We start from the raw sequence: 13537 nt of genomic DNA, 5'->3' as shown, positions 1-13537 counted from the left end.
GGGGCGGGTACCTCTTCTCTCAGTTGCCCCTAATGGAAAGTGCAGGAGGTCCTGGTCAATTTATGAAAGCCACACCCACCTCACAAAAATGGACCAAAGACCTTAACAGACACCTTACCAAAGAAGATATGCAGATAGAAAATAAGCATATAAAAAGATATTCCATATCACATATCATCAGTGAAATTCAAGCCCTACATGGGTCCATGCAAGTGAAGCAACATCGGAAAACACTCATGGCAGACCCATGCTAGCACATATTCCCAAGGAACCAGAAAGGCAGACCTTTAGATGTGTTTCACCCCTTCACCTAAATTGTTTTAGACTCCCTGACATCTCTGTTAGCCACAGAATCCTAAGACACTGCTCTTTCTGATGACCACCTAGATATTCTGGTGTTGACCAGCTCAGCGGTCTCCGAGGAAACCTGTCCTTTAGAGATCACACAGGAAATGGGGAATGGGAGGGTGAGTGAAGACAAAAAGGCAAATGTGTAGGCACTGCAAACAACCAGAGACCCTTCTAGCCAAGAGGTGTCTTTTCTAATAGTGCAAAATGAGTCATAGAGCCATCACATCAGATCAGTAAAGCAAATGAGAAATCCAAACTGTGAGTCAATAGGCATTGGTTTACCCCTGTTACACTTTAATGAAGTTTCAAAAGAAAAATGATACCCCAGCAGAGGCACATATTAGCAATGCCAGCTTTCCTGATCAGTCAAAAGTCCCATAAATTCACTGCATAGAATTAATTGCATAGAATTTCTGTTTAAGGTTTATTGAAACAGAAATCTAAAGTTTTGCAAATATCACACGTCAGACCGGGAAATTTGTCTTCTCAACTCATTAAATGCTTACCATTTTAGCTAATTCAATCATAAGGGCACCAAGTGAAGCAGAACCTAGAGTTGTGAATTAGTTCCAAGCTCCATGAATCTTTGATACTGAGAAAGAGGTTAGGACCTGAGTATTTTTCTTCAAAATACTAAGACGTTTTAAATACTTCAGAATCATTTGAAATTATTCTGTGTCTAAGAAAAAAAAATTTTTAATTGAATCAGGTTTTTTTAGTACACCCACTATATGCACAAATTCTCTCTAAATAAGTTCAAGGATCACAGTACTCGTATACTGACGGAAAAAAAAAATTACTCAGGCCCAAAAAGAACTTACAAATGTTACAAAAAGGAGCTCTACCCTTTTCAGAAAGTGCACATGGGAACAGCTCCTGTTATGGACACTGGGCTGGTCAACGAGGAGACAGAGGCCAGAAACTGGAAAGAGGAAATAGCAACACTATCAGCCAGTTCAGGGGCAGGAAAAGGGGATGGAGGGAATCCCTGACTTACCATTTTCAGTGGGAAATCCCTTACCTGTTATTTCCTCTTTTACAGAATTATCCTTTTTCAGCTAAAATGTATTGGCTTCACAATGAAGCTCCTCTTGGGAAATAGGACATGTTGTTTCAACAAGCTCAGGGGCAAAGGCCGGTAGGCTGGGCTTTGCTGGGCTCTATTAGGATAAACACACACTCTAGAATACTAACCCACACCAGAAACATACATTCTGAAAATATCAACACAATCTCAGATCAGTCGATTAACACCCTCCTTTTCTAAGAAGACAAGGAAGACGTATTATAGAAAGACAACGATGAGAATCAGCTAAGATTTATCTTTCAGTAAACCTCAAGCTTATACAAGGGTATGAAAAAAGACAACCTCTGAGAGGAAAATTAAGTATTTCTCTATATTAACCAAGCAGTTCATGAGAAAGCTGCTTCTCATTTCCAATGATGTTGAAACACTTCTTCAAGAAGTCTTCTTTCTGACTAATGGGAAGAGAGTTGTAGTAAATCACTTTTAAGTTCCTCTCTGGAGCAAAATTGTAAGCTTGGTAAAATATATCTTACAGATTTTCTGATCTATGCTCTCTTCTAAGCACTCTGTGTTATGTAGGACTATCATGCACATCTCCATTCGTAGGGCTTTGCTAGGTTAAGAACACATCCCATACTCTGAATATTTTCCTACATTTTTCCCTTCCACGTAAATGTATTTGTCATGTCCCATGACCCTGTCCTTAAAGTCATAGTGAATTAGTCACATAAACAAATTAGCTAGCCCATATGCTACACTGATGTGTTACAGATCAATGTCTGTAATCTTGTTTTTGTCAAAAAACATTCAGTTGGGCCAGGTGACTTCCAAATTCTCTCCCAACTCCAATATTGTAAAATTTTATGAGTAACTCTGATCAAAAAAAAATCTTAAACCTTGGGCCACGCTAGTTGGCAAGATGACCTTTTGGGGACCTTGAAATTAGACCATTTCTGTTGGTGTAAAACATATCCCATCTGATAGTTGCCCTTCAATCAAAAAGCTTAATGGCAATTTTTAGAGGTTATTATTGCATGTCCTGTATATTGGTGAAATGAAGATGACCCAAATTCTTGACTGTTCTTTTCATTAAGAAATTAGTCTCCTTTTCCTCTGACATGAAATCCAGGCTGGCCTTGTAACTCTCTTTAATCAAGAGAAGGTGGGGAAAGTGACACTTTGCAAGTCCTGGCCTAGGCCTATATAAGAGATATGGAAGCTTCTTCTGCTTTCACCCTCTTTGGAGCTCTAAACCACCATGTAAAGAGGTCCAGCTCCTTTGCTGCAGACACTGTGAGAAGAGAGAGAGAGAGGGAAAAGGGGATAGAAGGAGGGAGGGATTGAGGAAGGGAGGAAGGGAGTGAGAGAAATGAATTCCAAGCCAGCCTTCATCTGGTCCAGATTGTTCAGCTGAGGTGCCAGACATATGAGTAAAGCAATTTTGGACTTCTAGCCCTAGATAACCCTCAGATAACAGAAGCCGCATAACCCCAGACAAGACCAGCAGAAGAACCTCCCACTTGAATTCAGTCCATAGACAGATGCTACTATCTTAAGCCATTAAGTTTCAGAGTGATTTGTTACACTGCAGTAGATAACTGAAACACATCCCTAAAAGTTGGCCTAATCCTTTCTTTGAACAAAGAAGAAATAGATAACAAAAGAATTTTTTAAATGAGGTTTCTCAATTATTCTCATAGTTATTCCACCATCCAGCATACACTTATTCCTTCCTGTATACAATGGCACATCCATAAATTCATTCAACACTTTCTCAGCTATATACACGTCCTCAACATCTGCTGCCATGGGTGTGGAGAGAAACTTGTAAGCTCCGGCTGGCCAGAAAACAAGAACTCTAATAGGTCTTTTATAAATACTTTTCAGCAATAATCATTTCAGCAGAGGTCTTTGGCAACGATCAACACTACTTCCTATAAGTCTTGCTACTTTTCCACACTGACGAGTCCAGAAATGGAACCTCAGACAGAAACTCCACTTTAAAAGCCTAATGTCATCCTTTCCACTTTAAAGGGCCCTGCAGCCATAAGTCCCTCTCTCTGCACTGCTCCCAACAACAAAATACATTACACTGTGACCACAGCTTCTTCTACAGGAGTATTTTTTTTATTGGTTGGTTATGAGGTTGGTTATTCCTAAAGGGAAACTTTAGGTTCCTCTCTCTTGCATTCATGTGTGACAAATCCCTGATACCTGTATGGAAGCTCCCAGGCCAGAAGCCTGGGTCCCTGTCCTGTCACTATGCCTAGGAGTCATCCTGAAAGAATCCGTGGATAACAGAGATTACAGTGTGCACACTTCAAATGCTGAGAGTTCGTAAACCTTCACCAGGATGCCACTAGGCCCCTCATCATCTTTCAAATGGCGATAAAAACTGAAATGTCGATGAAATATTTTTTCAAAAAACTTTCAAAGTTAAAATTTCTTTAAGGTAAAGGATATTCAATTTTTATTCTATATACTTCTGAATTGTTAAGGGTTTTTTTTTAATAAATATGCATTATTTCAGTAATTAAAAAAGTAAGTAGATCAATGGGGAAATTAAATTGTGTCCAAAATACTCATAAATATTTTTTTGCATTCTTTCTGGAATAGTCATAGTCTAAGTCTGAAAACCATGAGGTGCTGTAAAGGGAGGTAGAAAAGCCCATTTTACACGTCAACAATGGACTAGTACTGTCATACTTTATCTTAATGTAGCAACAATTGACTTATAAATGCACTATGTCCTTTCCTGTCCACTGCATTAATGCCCTCATCAAACACCAAACTCTTAAACTCTGAATGTAAAATGTCACTGCTGTTTGTTATGTAAACTGTCCTTCATATGAAAGTCCAGAGTAGGTCATACTCCCTAAATCTTTCCCCACCAGCCTGACTCTGTTTGAAATTCCTACTAAAGCCATTCTTTGGGTAAAATTGTTGTAACGCCTATAAGATATCTCTCGAAATACAAATAGAGGTTTTCTTAAAGGAGTAACCAATTAACCTGTTAGAACCAAGAGTTTTAGCTGATGAAACCATTACAATGCAAGGCCCAACTCAAAAAAAAGAAAGAAAGAAAGAAAGAAAGGTCATTGTCGATTAGGCTGAACTTTCTCATCTTTTTCTCATGTTATATGACTAAAAATTATCATGATTATCAATACAATTTATTGAGCACCCATTATTTGGGCCCAGTAGTTAGTACTTGCCACAGTAGTTAGTACTTGCCACACGTTATGTATTACTTTTCCCAGTAGTTAGTACTTGCCACACATTATGTATTACTTTTCCCATTTCGTGGATTAGGAAGCTAGATCAAAGAAGTTAGGTGATTAGTCAGGATCAAAATAACTCCTAAGAAACAAAGTCAAAGTCTCCAAGATGGTGGTGGAGTAGAAGGACGAAATTCAGGAAGGGCTGAATTTCGAGTCTTGCAACCAGTGAGGCTTAAAGCTTAGGGTTTTAAAGGTCAGCAGTTTGGCTGAGATAGAGCCAGGAGGGCACTGCACTGCTCCGGAGAGAGGGCAGACGGCAGAGAAACAACAATCCGAGAATGCCTGGGGCACACAAGGAGGACATTATTCATTCTTTTCTGAGTGCCTCCCTGAGAAGCAGTGTTCATGGAAACCCCTCTCTGGGAACAAAGGAGCTGGCTGGTGCCATTTTCCTCCCCCACCACTCACCATAAACACAGAGCCACCTGTGGGAAGTAGCACAGCACCAACACTGGCTAACTTACACCAAACCCCACCCCCCTGGGCTCCAGTGGAATTGCCCTTCTCGGTCAAGCTTGCCTCAGTCCCAGTACAGCACAAGCCCCTCCTCAGAAGACCAGCACAAACCCTGCCCACAGCACGTCTCCTGACCAGAGAGTTCTATAGGGCCTCAGTAGTGGTGGAGTTGGCGTCAGGTCTCATTTCACAAGCAGACCAGAGCACGCCTAGTTAAAACTCACCACATTCAGGCCAAGGACCAAACTGTCCACAGCAGGCAAGGAGAGCCTCTGCAGATGACTGGCCCAAAGTACAGAGCAGCCAAACACAACAGCAATGTGCACACAGCACACACAGGGACACTCTCTGAAGAACCAGGCCCTGGGCGCTACATGACCTCCTCTTCATAAGGCCATTCCTTTCAGGAGCAGGAGACATAACTGGCATTTCTAACACACGGAAGGCAGAGACTTAGACAAAATGCCAAGACGGCAGAATTTATCCCAAATGAAAGAACAAGATAAGGCCACCCCAGAGATCTAAGCAAAACAGATATTAGTAACGTGCCTGATGAAGAATTTAAATCAACAATCAGAAGGATACTCACTGGGCTTGAGAAAAGAATAGAAGACAGTGAGACCCTTACCACAGAAAGAAGAGTTAAAAAAGAATCAATCAGAGATGAAGAGTACAAGAAACGAAATTGGGAAACAAGGCTGATGCAATGAATAGCAGACTGGAAGGAGAAAAGGAATGAATTAGTGACCTAGGAAATAAAATAAAGGAAAATAATGAAGCTGAACAAAGGAGAGAAAGAAAAACTATGCAACATGAAAACAGACTTAGGGAACTCAGTGACTCTATCAAATGTAGTAACATTCATATTACAGCAGTCCCAGAATAAGAAGAAAGAGAAAAGAGAGCAGAAAATTTATTTTAATAAATAATATCAAAAAACTCCCCTAATCTGGGAAAGGAAACAGACATCCAGATCCAGGAGGCACAGAGCACTTCCAACAAAATCAACAAAAGCAGGCCAACACCAAGACATACTGCAATTAAATTTGCAAAATATAGCCATAAAGGAAAAATCTTAAAAGTAGCAAGACAAAAGTCCTTAACTTACAAGGGAAAACCCATAAGGCTAGCTGGAGATTTCTCAACAGAAACTTGGCAGGCCATAAGGGAGTGACATGATCTATTCAAAGTGCTAAATGGGAAAAATCTGCTAGCCAAAGATAGCCAGCAAGGCTGTCACTCAGAATAGAAGGAGAGATAAAGAGTTTCCCAGACAAACAAAAACTAAAGGAGTTTGTGACCACTAAACCAGCCCTGCAAGAAATATTAAAGGGGACTCTTCAAGTGCAAAGGACAGACCAAAAGTCCTTGACCAAAGCAAAGGAAGGAAGAGAGAAAATCTCCAGAAACAATGACAAAACAAGTAATAAAATGGCAATAAACACATATCTATCAATAATTCCTTTGACTGTAAATGGACTAAACGCTCCACTCAAAAGACACATGGTGTCAGAATGGATAAAAAAAAACAAGAGCCATCTATACACTGTCTACAGAAGACTAATTTTAGACATAAAGACACCTGCAGATTGAAAGTGAGGGGGTGGAGAAACATTTATCATACAAATGGATGTCAAAAGAAAGTCATAGTAGTAATATTTACATCAGACAAACTAGACTTCTTTGTTCTTGTATTGTTTTTATCCTGCTTTGATATCATGGAATGATTTTAAAGGTGTTCCTTCTATTCCATTATTTGTAAGATTTTGATAAAGACTGCCATTAATTTCTTCTTTAAATGCTTGGTAGAATTCACCAATGAAACCATGTTGTCTTGGGCTTTTCTGTGCTAGGAGATTTTTGATTCCTAATTCAACTTTCATTCTTGTTATTGGTCTAAGAAGATTTCTTATTTCTTGGATTCAAGAGTCATGATTGCATTTTGGTAATTTGTGTGTTTTTAAGAATTACCTGGTTTCTTTTTCTAAGTTATCTGATTTGCGAGTATGTAATTGTTCATAGTAATCTGTTATCACACTATGTATTTCTGTGGTTATCTGTTGTATTGTTCTCTTCCATTTCTCATTTAGGTTTCTGAGTCGTCTCTTTCTCCTTAATTAATTTGGCTTAAAGCATTGCCAATTTTATTTTTTGGGAAAACTGGTCCAGTTTCAATGTTATGTTATTGTTTATTCTAGTCTCTATTTTATTTAGTTCTGATTTTTCTTTGTTATTTCCTTCCTCTACTAAATTTCAGCCAGGTTTCTTCTTTTCCTAGTTCCTTGTGGTGTAATGTTAAGTAGTTTGTTTGAACTTTTTTTCTTAATGCAAGCATTGATAGCATAAATTTCACTCCACATCTGCTTTTGCTGTATCCCATAGGTTTTAAAACACTGTGTTTTCTTTTTCCTTTGTTTTGAGACATATTTTGATTTGCCATTTGGTTTCTTATTTGGTCCATTGCTTGTAGAGGAGAGTGTTGTTTAATATTTACACATTAAATATTTAATATTTTTTAAAAAAGAAACAAAGTCAAGATTCCAACCAGAACTGACTGATGTCAAAGCCCATGTTCCTTCTACACTGTGCTTATAATACCTGAGGCCAAGAGAATGCTATACCTTTGACAAATTTATAGAGTTAGCTATTTGTGAGGAAAGTTTCCTTTTCTCTGCCATATTCTTGCCATCCAGAGCCAGTGGCAGAAAGAAGACCACTGAAATCACTTGCGATCCAGTCCTTCTATGTGTGCCTCTTCTCAAGTCCTAGTCCTTAGCCAAGCTTCCAGTCCATCATGTCCCCCTCTGGTTTCTTTAGCCTAATTATAGCTCTTAGAACACTCACTAATTCAGACAACAATCACAACATCCTGTTGCATTCAAACAAAATTCTCTAAAAACAAGGATAATTACACTTCAAGGTGTTTTATAAATAATGAAAAGATAATATCTCCTTAAATTCATACAATTGGTGCTCTTCCTTCTCAAAGAACTTTACAACTATTTCCTAATTGGTGCTTTAATATAATACTAAATGCCTTTTACCCCTTAGAAGCAAAAGTGTCTGAGGGTAAAGCAATTCTGACTCTTGCTTGATGGCACAGGGGGTTCTGACCCTCATTTTGGGGACTGCAGCCTCCTGAACATGATGAGGATAGAACAGAAAGTAAAGTGAGAACAAAGGCTGGAAATTAATGGAAATCTTCCCATCTACTAGCCATGCAGCTCACAAGGCACTTGTTTTGATAAGATGTTCCTTCAGCCATATAATTTGGTATTTTAAAGGTGGCTTCCATCAGTTATGATAATGTGGTATATGATGTAAGGGAAGGCTGAAATCCCAGTGAACTATATTATACAACAGCTGACCTCACACTAAATGAAAGACTAAGCCACGAGTACACACACATGAGGTTGCTGCCAACCAGTCCTCTACAACATAAGGAAATGGTTCAGATGATGCTGGTTTTTTAAAATATTAATATACAGTCATTTATTGTTATTCTATTTTTAAATTTATTTTTATATATTTTTATTCAAATATAATTAACATACGGTGTCATATTAGTTTCAGGTGTCCAATATGTTTCAACAATTCCATACATTACTCAGTGCTCTTAATCCCCTTCACTTATTTCACCCATCCCTCCATCCACATTTCCTCTGGCACCCCCCAGTTCTCTGTATTTAAGAGTCTGGAGTTTTTTGTATATCTCTTTTTTTCTTTGTTTTATTTCTTAAATTCCACATATGAGTGAAATCATATGGTATTTGTCTCTCTCTGACTTATTTATGATTATACCCTCTAGATCCATCCATGTTGCTGCAAATGGCAAGATTTCATTCTTTTTTATGGTTGAGTACTATTCCATAGTGTGTGTGTGTGTGTGTGTGTGTGTACCACATCTTTATCCATTCATCTATGGACGGACACGGGTTGTTATATGGAACTGTGGCCAATCTCATCTACTGTTTTATTGTAACTTGTTGTAATCGTTAAATAATGTAATACTTCTCTATTAATTTCTCATATTATTTGAAGACTTTCTTTAAGGATTTCTAATGACAATTATTTACCTGAAAACATGGTCTCTGGGGAGCACAACTTCGAAACTAAATCTAGAGAAATACATGATACCCTTCTTGGGTTCCTAGAGCTGAAAGACACACAACTGTAATTCAAACTATTCTGTACAGAAATGTGACCACAAGCAACATTCAAGAAATCAGCTCTTAGAGTCAGTAAGAAAAAAAGAGACAAAATTCTTGACAGATGGGCTTTAAAAAAATTGCAACAACAACTTAAACCAGCCTCCTTAAGGCTTATTTCAATGTCCTGGACAACAAAAGAATCCAGATTGACCTTCAGTATGAAACTTTGGTTCTCTTTTGGTTTAAGGAAGATGCTTGATATTTTGGTAACTGTTCCTGTGTTCTAATCATTCCCTTAGGCAAGAGGAACTCGTTTCTTATAAGAAAGCCTTAGACACTATTATGGACTAAATGTTTATGTCCCCCCCAAAATGCGTATGCTGAATGCCTAACCCTCAATGTGATGACCGTATTTGGAGAAAGGGCTTTTATGGAAGTAATTAAGATTAAATGAGATCATAAATATAGGGCGTTGATCTAAAAGCAATAGAGTCCTTATAAGCAGAAACCCTAGAGTTCAGCTCATTCTGTCATGCGTAGACATAGTGAGAAGGTGGCTGTCTGCTTTCACAGGAACCAAAACGGCTGGCATCTCAGTTTTGAACTTTCCAGCCTCCAAAACTGAGAAAATAAATTTCCGTTATTTAAGCTCCCAGTCCACAGTGTTTTGTTATGACAACCCTAGCAGACTAACACAGATACCAAATTAAAAAGAAAATATCCTACAGGTTGAATGAGAACCACAGAACAGAAGAATACCTGTAACTAAAAATCTACAATGGAACTTGCTTGTATAATTTTTTCAGTTGGACTCCATGCAAGAGTCCAGTTAAAGATCCTGCAGAACCATGACATGGCAAAAGGATGACCTGACTTCTTTTAATTGTCTTACATGTTTAACTTATTTTAATAAAAGACTTTCCTGCAACAACAAGAATAAAATACCTAGGAATAAAATTAACCGAAGAGGTAAAAGACCTCAATAGCAAAAACAAATAAACAAAAAATTCCAGTTGAAAAATGAAGACATACAAATGGCCAACGGGTGCATGAAAAGATGCTCAGCATCAGTAATCATTAGGAAAATACAAATTAAAACCACAATGAGATATCACCTCACACCAGTCAGAATGGCTATTTATCAAAAAGACAAGAAATAACAAGTGTTGTCAAAGATATGGAGAGAACCCTTGTGCACTGTTGGTGGGAATGTAAATAGGTGCAGCCTCTGTGAAAACCAGTATGGAGGTTCCTCAAAAAATTAAAAATAGAACTACCATATGATCTAGCAACTCCACTTCTGGGTACTTCCTCAAAGAAAATGAAAACAGTAACTCAAAAGGATATATGTATCTCCATATTCATTGCAGCATTATTTACAAGAGCCAATATATGGAAGCAACCTAAGTGTCTATTGATGAATGAATGGATGAAGAAAGTGTGGCGCATATCTATATATATATATACATACTATATATACTATTCAGCTATTAAAAGAATAAAATCTTGCCATTTACAACAATAAGGATGGACCTTGAGGACATTATGCTAGTGGAATAAATCAAACAGAGAAAGACAAATACCAGATGAACTCACTTATATGTGGAATTAAAAAAAAAAAAATTGAACTCCTAGATACAGAGAACAAATTGGTGGTTATCAGAGGCAGGGGGTATGGGTACGCAAAATGGGTGAAGGGCATCAAAAGGTACAAACTTCTAGTTATAAAATAAATAAATCACGGGGATATAATGTACAATTTGGTAACTACAGTTAATAATACTATACTGTATATTTGAAAGTTGCTAAAAGGGCAATCTTAAAAGTTCTCATCATAAAGAAATTATAACTATGGTGACAAATATTAATTGGACTTATTGTGGTGTCTATTTCACTGCATATATACATGTATCAAATCGTGTACATCTGAAATTAATATAATGTTACATGTCAATTCTATTTTGCTAAAAAATAAATTTTTAAGTTAAAAAAAAAAAGAATTTCCCACAGAACAAAAAGTCTGGCTCATCTGTATGTTTACATTATTTGGCATTCACAGGTCAGTACCTAAAGCTACAGTGGAACCCCCAGTGCTCCACAGAAATCCTAATGTGTCAAAGACAGTTAGTGCTCATCAAATATTCCACAAACTCCCCTATATTTCACAGTACATCTGGGGTCATATAACTAATTCTAGCCCAAGGACTCTGAGTGGAAATGCATGTCACTCCCAGGCCAAGGCCACTGAGAGCCAATGCACCTCTACCATCTCCGTTTTCCCGCCCATACCCAACACAGAAACCACATGTTCCAAATTCTATAGCAGCAAAATGGAATAGGTAATAAGAAGAAATAAGCACTTCTTTGGTAAGCCCCTGAAATGTCAAGGTTTTATTTGTTGTGGCAGCTAAGAGTAATTACCCTAACATATCCTGGAACTCTGATTCTGCAGATTTTATTACTTCAGTGCTATTTGAAACTTGAACGTAGACTTAAACCTACCTGTCAAGTTGCGACAGACCATCAGTAATTGAACATGGAGGTAACTGGGTAGATCAAGCATCAGTGTCTCCATAGGAACCACTTACTAAACTTCTTTTCTGTTCCTTGGTCTGAGCTACATGATGTGGAGAAACAACAAGGAGAAAAGACACAGTTTAGGCTCTCACAATGCTTCCGGTATTGTTACCAGCAAGGTTTTAGACTCTTGCCTCTCCTAACCAGGATACTAGAGCTCCTTTGTTTAAGGAATTACATAATTATGCCACACTGAGATTTTATACATACCTAGAATGATGATCACATGAACCAAGGAAATAAGAAATGAGGACTTAATTGATGTCATGGGATTCAACTGCAATTATAGCAATAAAAATCATAATTTGGTTTATAGTAACTTTCCCTACCACATCTCTGCCAAAGTGCTTAGGGCTTATAAGGGTAATTAAATATAATCAAAGAAAATAATGCTAATTAAAACCATAAGCTAGAACTATGGTGATGGTTAGATTAATGGACATCTTAGCTAATGGCACATTCCCTTATCTTATTCCAAAAGACCAAGCAAGGAACCTTCTTTTGTCATTCATCTTCTTTTTACTAATGGAGAAACCGAAGGACATGGAGGCTGTCTGGATGGAAAACATGGAAGACAGACCAGACAGAAACCCATGTGGAACACAGAGTTTATTTATGGGTCCATGCTCCCTCACACCCCCATGCTCTTTGCCTTAGTCCCTCTCCACTGCCATTCTCAGATGTCACTTTCCAGTTCTTAGAAGATAAAAAGTTTATTTTTGTTGTTTTGGTTTTGCCTCTTTTGTGTCCACAGTGTCCACCTGATGCCTTTAAGTGACTAGAAAAACCAGGAGTACTGCCTGGTTCTCCCGTGACCCTCCTCTACTGGTTTCTTCCAGTGTCTCCTTTTGAAAGAAGAGAGAGAGAGAAAGAAAGAGAACGATTTACTTAATGGACCGTCCCCCTCTAAGGCCCAATAGAATCCTAATCATCAAAGCCTGATACTGCAACCTGTCAAGAGTATGAACTGACTGGCTTATAGTAGGTCAACTTTCTCTACTGGAACCTCCCTTTGCTCAAAATAACTTCCCTTATATTGTCAATTGCTTCTTCTAGCTACTTTTAAAAAGCATTACAATTGCTTCCTCTGAATGTCTCAGGACAGAAAAAAAAATCTCATTAGATAATGTTGTATTAAGAAAAAAAAGAAAAACAAAAATATTGAGCACTTCCTACACAATGGGTCAAACACAGTTTTGTTATTATGTGAGTTTACTCAACTAATTAACTCACAAAAAATGATGAAGTATAAATATAGGTGTGACATTTGTTCAAATATAGCACTCAGTAAAAGTCATCAGCATTTGATATTAACACTAAAACATTACAATTTTTATAAAGTCTTCCCCTGAGAAGATTCAGTTCTTCAATCTTCTTTTTTTTTTTTTTTTAAGATTTTATTTATTTATTTGACAGAGAGACACAGTAAGAGAGGGAACACAAGCAGGGGGAGTGGGAGAGAGAGAAGCAGGCTTCCCGCCGAGCAGGGAGCCCGATGCGGGGCTCGATCCCAGGACCCTGGGATCATGACCCGAGCTGAAGGCAGACGCTTAACGACTGAGCCACCCAGGTGCCCCTCTTCAATCTTCTTTATGAAGTCCCAAAATACCGTGAATCTTACACTGACTGAGGGTGTTTTTCCATTTGCATTATTCCAAAATATGCCAGAAGGAATCAACATGCCCCATAATATG

At 38.0% G+C, this 13537-nt stretch overlaps 1 long non-coding RNA gene across 2 annotated transcripts in view; it reads right to left on the bottom strand.

Moving 5' to 3' along the window:
* The window catches only part of LOC135365440 (uncharacterized), a 105989-nt gene that overhangs the window by 48043 nt on the left and 44409 nt on the right, over window positions 1-13537 (bottom strand). For both annotated transcript variants that reach the window (XR_010413298.1, XR_010413299.1), the window contains exon 2: window positions 11769-11883. This is a non-coding gene — a long non-coding RNA (uncharacterized LOC135365440). The remainder of the gene's footprint in view (window positions 1-11768; window positions 11884-13537) is intronic.

The sequence above is a fragment of the Mirounga angustirostris genome, unplaced genomic scaffold, assembly GCF_029215605.1.
Source record: "Mirounga angustirostris isolate CCGP_5_RB_7025 unplaced genomic scaffold, mMirAng1.0.hap1 SCAF_7, whole genome shotgun sequence".
Lineage (NCBI taxonomy): Eukaryota > Metazoa > Chordata > Mammalia > Carnivora > Phocidae > Mirounga > Mirounga angustirostris.
Note: the sequence above shows the minus strand (reverse complement) of the source record. Positions and strands in the feature narration are given on the sequence as shown.